Here is a 12100-nt window from a genome sequence, read left to right on the forward strand (position 1 = left end):
CAAAATTTGTGGATTGTTTAAGCTTGCAGGTTTACCCAGAGATGAAGTTAAGAAAAAGGTTTTCTCTTTATCTTTGGGGGGAAGCATAGACATTGTATAGGCTATGCGATGATATTGATCGTGGAATTGGAATCGATTGAAATTGGAATTTCACCAAAAGTTTTATCCTATGCATCTAATTCATCATGATCGGAATTATATATATAATTTTTGGCCTCGTGAAGGAGAAAGTATCGCTCTAGCTTGGGGGAGGCTTAGGTCAATGTTATATTCATGCCCCAATCATGAGCTCTCAAGAGAAATTATTTTTCAAAAAATTTATGCTCGACTTTCTCGTAATGATCAATCCATGCTCGATACTTATTGTGTCGGTTCTTTTATGAAGAAGACTATTGAATTTAGGTGGGATCTTTTAGAAAGAATTAAACGCAACTCTGAACATTGGGAACTCGATGAAGGTAAAGAGACATGTATTAAGCTTGAGTTTGATTGTGTTAAATCTTTTATGAATAGCGATGCTTTTCACAAGTTTAGCACTAAATATGGACTTGACTATGAGATAGTAGCCTCTTTTTGTGAATCAATTGCTCTTCATGTTGATCTCCCTAAAGAGAAGTGGTTTAAATATCATCCCCCTATTAAGCAAGAAACTAAAGAACAAGTTTTAGTTAAAGATGAAACTATCATTTACAATGTTGATCCAGTAGTCCCTACTGCTTATATTGAAAAACCACCTTTCTCTGTTAGGATAAAGGAATATGCTAAGGTGTCAACAATGGTTTGCAAAAGTAATATTAAAGCACCTAAACCCTCTAAACAAATTAAAGTAGAACCTAGTGTTGCTATGATTAAAGATCTCTTGGTCGAAAATATTGATGGGCATGTTATTTACTTTTGTGATGAAGTTGCTAGAACTGCCAAACCTGACACTAAAGATAAGAACAAGCCAGTTGTTGGCATGCCCATTGTCTCAGTTCAAATAGGAGATCATTGCTATCATGGTTTATGTGATTTGGGTGCTAGCGTGAGTGCTATTCCTTTTACCTTATACCAAGAAATTATGAATGATATAGCACCCGCTGAAATAGAAGACATAGATGTCACTATTAAACTTGCTAATAGAGATACCATCACCCCACTTGCGATTGTTAGAGATGTTTAAGTATTGTGTGGGAAAATAAAATGCCCTACTAATTTTCTAGTTCTTGGATCCCCACAAGATGACTTTTGTCCCACAATTTTTGGTAGATCTTTCTTGAACACCATCAATGCTAAGATAGATTGCAAGAAAGAAACCGTCAGTGTTAACTTTGGTGATGTGTCTCATGAGTTTAATTTCTCTTAAGTTTAGTAGACAACCTCATGATAAATAATTACCTAGTAAGGATGAAATAATTGGTCTTGCTTCTATTGCCGTACCTCCTACTGATCCACTAGAACAATATTTGCTAGACCATGAAAATGATATGCACTTGCATGAAAGAAATGAAATAGATAAAATATTCTTTGAACAACAACCTATCCTTAAAACACAATTTGCCTATTGAAATTCTAGGAGGTCCTTCTCCACCTAAAGGTGATCATGTGTTTGAATTAAAGCAATTGCCTGACACAGTGAAGTATGCTTATCTTGATGAGAAAAATATATATCATGTTATTATTAGTGCTAACCATTCAGAGCACAAAGAAGAGAGATTATTAAAAATTCTGAGGAAGCACTGTGCTGCCATTGGATATACTCTTGTTGATCTTAAGGACATTAGTCCCACTCTCTGTCAGCACAAGATTAATATGAAACCTGATGCTAAACCCGTTGTTGATCATCAGCGACATTTGAATCCTAAGATGAAAGAAGTGGTAAGAACTAAAATACTAAAGCTTCTAGAAGTAGGTATAATCTATCCCATAGCTGATAGTAGATGGGTAAGTCTTGTTCATCGTATCCCTAAGAAAGGAGGTATTACTGCCATTCCTAATGATAAAAATGAACTTATCCCATAAAGAATAGTGACTGGCTATAGAATGGTAATTGATTTTAGAAAATTAAAAAAAGCTACTACAAAAGATCATTACTATCGTGGAATTGTCATGACAGATGTCCTAGTGTGAGGACTTAGTCGTGAGGCCAACGCATCTATGTGGTAGCTTGAGAGGGGTTGAGCGGAATCGAGAGACGCAACGCAAGACAAGGGTTTAGACAGCTTCGGGCCCCGGGAAACATCATCCGATAACAACCCTACATGTTGTTTGTGGCTAGGTCTCATTACCATCATGAGGGAGTCGCCACAAACCGGCTCTCCCAGTTATGTCTAGCCCTAAGATTATTTCTCTCTCCCTCTTGGGGTGCCCTGCTCCTCCTTATATATGTTGGAGGAGCGGATTACATGTAGAGTCCAACTCGGATTAAGACTTAAACTATTCTGACTTCTCTTCATGGGATTCTTAACGTCTTGGGCTTCATAACTCCAGGCGAGTCTATCTACCGAGTTATGACTATCAACCAGTTATCAATGTCTGTCGGGTTATGACTGTCAACCAGTTATCACTGTCTGCCGGTTTATGATGGTCTGCCGGGTTATGACTTCCTGCCAGTTTATGATTGTCTGCCGCTTTATGATGGTCTATCGGGTTATCATCTAACTTAACACCTGCCGGGTTATCATCTGACTTAACACCTACCGGGTTATTATCCGACTTAACACCTGCCGGGTTATCATCTGACTTAGCCATCTGTCTTAACTGTCTGTCTTAACTACCCGCCGGTTTACCAAGTCCCAGCCGGGTTATAACTCCGGCCGGGTCATACCGCGGGGGTATATCCCCGACATTAGCCCCCAGTTTAATTTGGATTTATCCATGTTAAACTGATCCTAATCATCCTTAAGTCCTTGTCATTTCCTCCTTCTAGAAAATCCGGGTCAATAGGCCAACTTCATAATCAATTTGCTGACATTGGTTTGTCACAGAGAAATATTGTGAAGAATAACTCCTTTGACTCAGCTCCCAATGCTTAACAAAAATATTGGTCTTTGAAATACTCATCTGATCTTCAGCCGGTTTAAGAATGTAGAACTTGCCGATTTATAAATACTGATGGCACCGAGTCATAATTGTAGTTAACATCAAGCTTGAAAATATACCTCTTATATGCCTATCACTTGTAGCCCCCAAGTCTTAAGAAGTTAGCGCAGCAACAGCTTAAGACTTGCTTCAATATAAATGTCATAACCTTGAAGAAATCTGATTTGTTCATCTCAGTCACCAGTCATAAACGGAGTGTTCCACATATGTAGCCCACAAGTGCCGGGTTGTCATGCTTGCAGCAACCTGGGACTTATAATTGTCATGCTCATAAAAACTTCAACTAGTGTAGCCCCCAAGGCCGGGTCATTATGCAAATAATGAGCAGGGACTTTGAAAATATGATCATGTAGACTTTAACAGCAACGTGTAGCCCCCAAGGGACGGTTTAGTAAGATAATACTGAGCTGGGACTTTATTTATACTTCATTGAAAATAACATCATATGATGTAACTCTCATAACGAGGCTTGAACCCACGTCCACAAGGTTAAGAGCTTTGTGCTTTACCAACTGAGCAATGAATCTCTCAATATAATGGATTAAAACTCGTGTACCTTGAATTTTGACAGGAGCAATTGGTAGCCCTCAAGGGCCGGCTCATTATGATGTGATGAGTCGGGTCTTCGATGAGGTGAGCAAAAAATGACTTTGCATTAGCCCCCAAGTGTCATGGTGCATGCTTGCAGCAACATGAGGCTTGCATATTTGATATAATCTCAACTTAAATAATGTAGCCCCCAAGTGCCGGGTCGTAAGCCTGTAGCGACTCGGGACTACTCCCTCCATTGTAGAATAAATCGTATCCATTAATAAAATAATAACCATTGTGCTAAAAGCGACTTTGAAAACCTCAATCACAATATTGGTTATTGATAACCATAATAAAAATCCAGCCATGTTGGCTATTAAAGATTTGAATAATATAATCCAATGATTTATAAGCACATGATTCCAATGGCGCAATCCCAATATATACTGGCGACTTAACGTCCAAAGCCAGATCGGGTTAATAATACCTTTTCTCATACTGGTGACTTATAGCCAAAAACCAGGCTGGGTCAATAAACACCGGTTTATCATAAAGTGTTGTAAACCTCATCAAAAGAGAACATTTGACAAACAAAAGCATATGAAAACTTGTAGTCGAGGCTTTTCATGGGCTGCTAGGCCCAAAATCGAGGCTTTTCATGGGCTGCCAGGCCACTGAGTTAAACCATTTTACAAAGCCTTTTTAAGATGGACCTCAATCATAACCAATCGTCGTTTAATTTTGACAAGTTCAGGGTCTATGAGATTGACTTGTCAAACATTCGGCGGGTCATACCAGGTTTACCTGGACGGAGTGGCTTACTTAAAAAAGGCAGGATAACCCGGGGTTTTAGGTGCGTACACCTAGCTTTCAAGCCTGGCTTGATAGCCTATTACAAGTGTAGACTCTTTGTTCATTGCGAAGCAAAGAGTCCCCAAGCAATATTTTGAGATGTGCTCAGTGGGTGCCTATGTTTGAGTTGTGCTTTTGCAACACTCTCTTTGGCCCCTAAGTAATTTCCCCGGTGGCCTTACGCCGATCAAGAGGTGTAGCTATGGTTCGATCACGACCAAGCCCCCAAGTGATTTCTCTGGTGGCCTTACGCCTATCAAGAGGTGTAGCTATGGTTCGAATACGACCAAGCCCCCGAGTGATTATTGTGAGCTGTGCTCAAGGGGCACCTATGTTTGAGTTGTGCTTTTGCAACAGACTCTCTTTGGTCCCTTTAATTTTTCCTGAGAACTCAGACTTGCGAGAGATTATTCTTTTGAGCCAGAAATTCTTAAACAAGATATTGAGAGGTTCAAAGCTTTGTGGGAGACAACTTTCCCTTGAGCCAGATTTTAAACCGGAATCCTTCCTTTTAAGCCGGAAATTTTCTGACGACCTTTAAATTTGCACCAATATGGCGGTTTAAGGTCCTGCATTAAATAACTTTCAAGCCGGAGTAATTGCTCTTTTAAAGAAAGCAATATGTAACATAAAAAATATATTGGATAGACTTCACCTGATATGTTAAGCCAGAATTTATCTGCCATGGAGCTTAATGATTACTTCAGCGAAACTGAGATCAATCTCGGATGAGTCAGCCGTGGCATTTTAAACCGGTGCGGACAGGTGAATCGGACGCGGGGGCGGACAATAAGTCAATCACGTGTGTTGATGTAGCGGGGGTGGCAACCTGCGCAGAATGAGCGCTAGTGCAAAAAATAATATTTGCTCACGCCCCTTTTGCAACACCTTTTTGTAAGCAATAATGGTCCCGATGAATCAGTAGTGTTGACCTCTCCATCACGTGATCTCTTTAACTCCTTGAGAGAATTTAATACTCTGTTTGTTGCAGATTGTAATGCTCATAGTCTCCAATGCGTGCGCTGGCACTAGAACTTGGACGAAAAAACTCCAACTCCTCCTCTGGCCGGGATGACCAGAGTATTACTATCAGTATACCCCACCTCCACTCTCCATTCCCGCATCTACCAAGCCGGCCTGGCGTGTAACCGCGGCGGTGGATGTGAACCGCAACAGCTGCTGTAGGAGTGGTGCACTGAGTCGCGGCGGAGAGGCGTCGGTCAGGCGAGACCACAACGATATGGACAGCAGCAACTTGAGGCCGCCAGGTGGGACCATGGCCTGGACCCCCTTTTTTTCGTAGTCGCATCAGGTCTTGAGCAACTGTTTTTCTTCAGTCCTTTTTCCATGGAGTATGGGCTGGTTGGTTTGCCCTTGTATGCATGTACTTCTTCCAGCTTCAGACTCCCCTTAGTTTCCCCCCATGAGTGTACTTCCTGGCCAGCTTTGGATTGCAAATGGGATATAGTAATCCGAACGTACTAGGAGTAGCACTCTGCTTTGGTCGGCCCGTGCAAGCAGCCAACCGGAGCGGCAGTAACACACCGGCACCGCCGGAACAGGGCGGGTTGCAACTGCGGCGGCTCAAGCGCGGTTGTGGCGGCTCGGCAATGGAGCGAGGCACGGCAGAACTGGCCTGAGCGGGTCACGCGGAGAGGGCAGAGCCGTCGGTGATGGGGCGGGAGCATCGGGTGGTGAGGCGCGGCGGAAACGAACGGCTTGCCGGAGGCGGTGGCTCTACCGCGGGCGGCTTGGAGGCACATAAACCGGCGGCCGGGACGAAGGCGCGCAGGCCAACGGTGACTTAAGGCACCAGATGCCACGGTACAGTGACTCAGCAGTAGTAGAAACCGGTTCAGTAGCAGTAGAGGTCGGTTTACGGCGAAGGTGAACGGCGTCCGCGGCAGCTCGAGGTAGCTCGCGACTTGGAGGCGAGGCTAACCGGGGCGTCTCAGAAGAAGGCCGCGGCAGCGGGCGACTCAAAGGTTGAAACGGAAAACGTCTCGGAAGCAGGGCCACTTGGCAAGGCGGCAGCTAAAGCGGTACGGAACAATAGGTTGGTGTTGGGCAGAGGTGACCCGGCGGGGCGGAACCCGCTCGAGGCCTCGGAGGCCGGTCGACGAGGTGGTTTGACCAGGCAATTTGAAGGGTATAAGGCAATTTGATCCTCTGATGCTTGATGACTCGATGGTGACTCACGGGCAGGGCCTTGGCGAGTCGACTTGCGGCGGCAGCCCACGGCATGGCGAAGTGGAGGGACAAACCGGCTGCGGTTTGAATCAGGGGAGCGAGCCAGCAGCGGCCCTCGAACGACGTTTGACTGGCGGGGTGAGGCAGTGGAGGTGGAAACCGGCGACCCGTCGCGCCACTCGCGGAGGTGGTGAAGCGGGCAGCCGGTCCAGAAGTGAACCAGCTCGGGGGCTTAATGGGACCGCGAATGTAGTAACTCGGAGGACCGCAGACCGGCAGGTTGGAGGCACAGGTGAAACCGGCGGGTTGGAGCCAAGGCGGGCTCGCGGCTGTAGAGATGAGGGCGTGCGGTCGGTGGTTCAGGAGCGGCGCCGTCTTCGACCGCTCCGGTCAGGGCGGCCCAGGCGCAAGGTGAGCCGGCAGTGATGAGCGGGTTGCGGCCTCCACGTTGGAGGCGGAGGTGAGTGGACGGCTTGGAAGGCACGAGGCCAACAGAGACGGGACGCGGCTTTGTTGATTTTAGCTGGGGGCGGGTAAACCGGCGGGCTGCCGGGCATCGCGTGGATCGAGCCAGAAGAGGCCAGAGTCGGCCGGGCGCTCGAAGACACAGGAGAGGTCAACGAGGGCTTGAGGCGGCTCAACACTGTAAAGGTGGCGGCCATTGACCTGACGACGGAGGAGGCGGCTTAGTGCTTGATGCAGGGTGACTTGAAGGTGCAGCAGGTTGGCGATGCTCCGGCCACGAGGCATGGCGCAGGCGAAGACGGACTGGCGTAGCGAGGCACGGACCACAGCTGTAGAGGAGAAATCCGAGTCGTCGAGGCTGCGTGGCCACAGTAGTTTGAATAATCTGGGCCGTCCCCGTCTCTGGATCGTGGCCCCCTTTCTTTTGGAAACCGTGCTAGTGCTAGTACTAGCAATAATTAATCTCTTCTAATTGGATTCAGGTTCTGGTTTCCTTTGTCTTGTACCCAGACTCACGTGTGTGGCTTCCTTTTTTTGGAATTCTTTCCATCGCTAGAGTCCATCTCCATTGGATCAAGTAATTCTTTTTTAGAAATCAGCATCTACACTGGTCCAGAATGAGTCGATGCAGGAGGCTGGAGTTTAATAAATCGCCTTGGAACAGACATCGAGAGGTGGATTGGCCACAACTCGGCGGATCAGACAGAACCAACACCGCAGAATTTTTCCTGTCCGTCCCAGCATAACATCGGTTGCTTAGGGTGCAACCCTAAAATCTTTGTCTCGATCTTGTACACGTCATTCCTAATCGTCCGTCGATGATGTAAATCCTTGCGTGCTAGCTGACCCGGCTGACGAATTCGGTGCTGACGGAGATTCTTCTTAACCGGTGTTTTTTATTCGAGAAAATACGAACTTCTCAATCCCTTCGAAAAATCCCTTCAAGAACTCAACACCATCGTGCGCGGGCCCCATGGTGGACGCCAACTGTCGTGGAATTGTCACGGCAGATGTCCTAGTGTGAGGACTTAGTCGTGAGGCCAATGCATCTATGTGGTAGCTTGAGAGGGGTTGAGCGGAATCGAGAGACGCAACGCAAGACAAGGGTTTAGACAGCTTCGGGCCCCGGGAAATATCGTCCGATAACAACCCTACATGCTATTTGTGGCTAGGTCTCATTATCATCACGAGGGATTCGTCGTAAACTGGCTCTCCCAGTTATGTCTAGCCCTAAGATTATTTCTCTCTCCCTCTCGGGGTGCCCTGCCCCTCCTTATATATGTTGGAGGGGCGGGTTATATGTAGAGTCCAACTCGGATTAAGACTTAAACTATTCTGAATTTTCTTCATGGGCTTCTTAACATCTTGGGCTTCATAACGTCTTGGGCTTCATAACTCCAGGCGACTCTATCTGCCGAGTTATGACTATCAACCAGTTATCACTGTCTGTCGGGTTATGACTGTCAACCAATTATCACTATCCGCCAGTTTATGATGGTTTGTCGGGTTATGACTTCCTGCCAGTTTATGATTGTCTGTCGCTTTATGATGGTCTGTTGGGTTATCATCTGACTTAACACCTGCCAGGTTATTGTCTGACTTAACACCTGCCGGGTTATCATCTGACTTAACACCTGCCGGGTTATCATCTGACTTAACACCTGCCGGGTTATCATCTGACTTAGCCATATGTCTTAACTGTCTATCTTAACTACCCGCCGGTTTACCAAGTCCCAGCCGGGTTATAACTCCGGTCGGGTCATACCGCGGGGTATATCCCCGACAATTACCCTCTGCCTTTTATTGATCAAATGATAGAAAGACTATCTAAGCACACACACTTTTGCTTTCTTGATGGATATACTGAAGGAAATATGCCCTAGAGGCAATAATAAAGTTGTTATTTATATTTTCTTATATCATGATAAATGTTTATTATTCATGCTAGAATTGTATTAACCGGAAACTTAGTACATGTGTGAATACATAGACCAACAGATTGTTCCTAATATGACTCTACTTAACTAGCTCGTTAATCAAAGATGGTTAAGTTTCCTAGCCATAGACATGTGTTGTCATTTGATGAACGGGATCACATCATTAGAGAATGATGTGATGGACAAGACCCATCCATTAGCTTAGCACCATGATCGTTTAGTTTATTGCTATTGCTTTCTTCATGACTTATACATGTTCCTCTAACTATGAGATTATGCAACTCCCGAATACCGGAGGAACACTTAGTGTGCTATCAAACGTCACAACATAACTGGGTGATTATAAAGATGCTCTATAGGTGTCTCCGATGGTGTTTGTTGAGTTGGCATAGATCGAGATTAGGATTTGTCACTCCGATTGTTGGAGAGGTATCTCTGGGCCCTCTCGGTAATGCACGTCACTATAAGCCTTGCAAGCAATGTGGCTAATGAGTTAGTTGCGGGATGATGCATTACGGACGAGTAAAGAGACTTGCCGGTGACGAGATTGAACTAGGTATGATGATACCGACGAATGAATCTCGGGCAAGTAACATACAGATGACAAAGGGAACAATGTATGTTGTTGTGCGGTTTGACCGATAAAAATCTTCATAGAATATGTAGGAACCAATATGAGCATCCAGGTTCCGTTGTAGGTTATTGACCGGAGAAGTGTCTCGGTCATGTCTACATAGTTCTCGAACCCATAGGGTCCACACGCTTAACGTTCGATGATGATTTGTATTATGAGTTATGTGATTTGATGACCGAAGTTTGTTCGAAGTCCCGTATGAGATCACGGACATGACGAGGAGTCTCGAAATGGTCGATACGTAAAGATCGATATATTGGAAGGCTATATTCGGACATCAGAAAGGTTCTGAGTGGTTCGGGTATTTTTCGGAGTACTGGAGAGTTATGGGAATTCGCCGGGGGAAGTAGTGGGCCTTAATGGGCCATACGGGAAAGGAGAAAGGGGCCTCAAGGGGTGGCCGCGTGCCCCCGCATGGCAAGTCCGAATTGGACTAGGGAGGGGGCGGCGCCCCCTCTCTTTCCTTCTCCCTCTCCTATTCCTTCCCTCTCTCCCCTCTTGGAAAAGGAAGGGGACTTCAACTAGGATTGGTAATCCTAGTTGGACTCCCCCTATAGGCGCACCCCTCCTAGGCCGGCCTCCTCTTCCCCTGTGACGCCCCAAGACCAGCGCTCCAGATGCCTTTCATGGATTCCGGGTTTCGTCGTGTGATTTGCTCAGTTCGTTGCATTCATCATTGCATCATGTGCATTGCATCATGTTATCACACAACCTTTTTTTTAAACTCATCTAAATAAAATGCATAGATCTTTGATCTATTTAAATTGAGGGAACTCACATGGTGATTTCTCTATATAACATATCCTCCCAATATATTAGGGAGCTATAGTAAATATTCTAACACACTTGCATTTGAAACTCCTTTCGTCTCTAATATTTTGAAATCCTTGCTCTTTCTCCCTTTGCTCCAATCTAGTTGTGGTGCTTTGATAATATGTCAAAGTAGTCGCATGCCATCTCCGGCAATTTAGATTGTTTGGTCCTCCATATAAATCCTTTGGCTCCTCTTCTCTTTTCCTCTTTCTTTTATGGTATATGGAAAAGAAAACCTTTCTTGTATTTTTTTCTTTCTTTTGGCCAGCCGAGCCATCCTTCCGGCCTTTTCCAGTTCCCTCCGAGATGGGCCAGAACCCAGGCCGGCCCATTCAGCCAACATGCCCAACCATCCATCCTAACCCTAGTGCCAACCCATTCCTCTCCTCGATCCCCCTCGTCCTCCTCCCGAGCGCCGCCTTCGCCCGATCCCACCTCTCTCTCGATCCCGGCACATAGCCAGCGCCACGATGTCTCGCTCGCGCCCGATCCCTCCTCTCGCTCATAGGCCCTCTCCTCTCCTTGCGCCTCGACCCGACCCCATCTCCCTCTCTCTGGATCCCCACGCACAGCCACCCAACTCCCTCTATCGATCGAGCTGCCGCCCTGAAGCATCTCCACCAGAGCACGCCCGCCATGCTCCTCACCCTCTCATCCCTCCCTCGCAGCCTACGCGCACCTCCAGCCTGCGTCCTTCACCGCTGAGGGAGTCCTGGATTAGGGGGTCCTCGGATAGCCAGACTATATACTTTGGCTGGACTATTGGACTATGAAGATACAAGATTGAAGACTTTGTCCCCTGTCCGGATGAGACTCTCCTTTGCGTGGAAGGCAAGCTTGACGATTCGGATATGTAGATCTCCTCCCTTGTAACCGAATCTATGTAACCCTAGCCCCTTCGGTGTCTATATAAACCGAAGGGTTTTAGTCCGTAGGACAACAACAATCATACCATAGGCTAGCTTCTAGGGTTTAGCCTCTCCGATCTCATGGTAGATCAACTATTGTAATACTCATATCATCAAGATCAATCAAGCAGGAGGTAGGGTATTACCTCCATCGAGAGGGCCCGAACCTGGGTAAACATTGTGTCCCCCGCCTCCTGTTACCATCCGCCTTAGACGCACAGTTTGGGACCCCCTACCCGAGATCCGCCGGTTTTGACACCGACATTGGTGCTTTCATTAAGAGTTCCACTGTGCCGTCACTGTAAGGCCTGATGGCTCGCCTTGTTGTCGGGGACAACGTTACCTCTGGGGGAGCCCTGGCTGTAGGCCAAACTCTCTGATTAGGCGGCTTCGTCGTGACCGCCCCATCACCCGTCGCGCCGATGATGACTTCTCGGGTCATCAAAAACATCCTCCACGTCGGCTCGGGATACACTGAGCAGATGGATCCAATGGAGCTCTCTTCTTTGAACGAGCTCTTGGATCGCATCACCGCCTTGGGAGTCGCTACGGACTATGATCGGATCGGGCTTAAACCCAACCAAAGGGAGATTAACTCTCCGCCGGTTACCCATCAGATAGCGGTGGTGGAGGAGCGATGCAGCGATTCTTTCTCTATTTTGAGGACAAACTACGTCCGGATTCCCGAG

Source organism: Triticum urartu, chromosome 3 (genome assembly GCF_003073215.2).
Source record: "Triticum urartu cultivar G1812 chromosome 3, Tu2.1, whole genome shotgun sequence".
Classification (NCBI taxonomy): domain Eukaryota; kingdom Viridiplantae; phylum Streptophyta; class Magnoliopsida; order Poales; family Poaceae; genus Triticum; species Triticum urartu.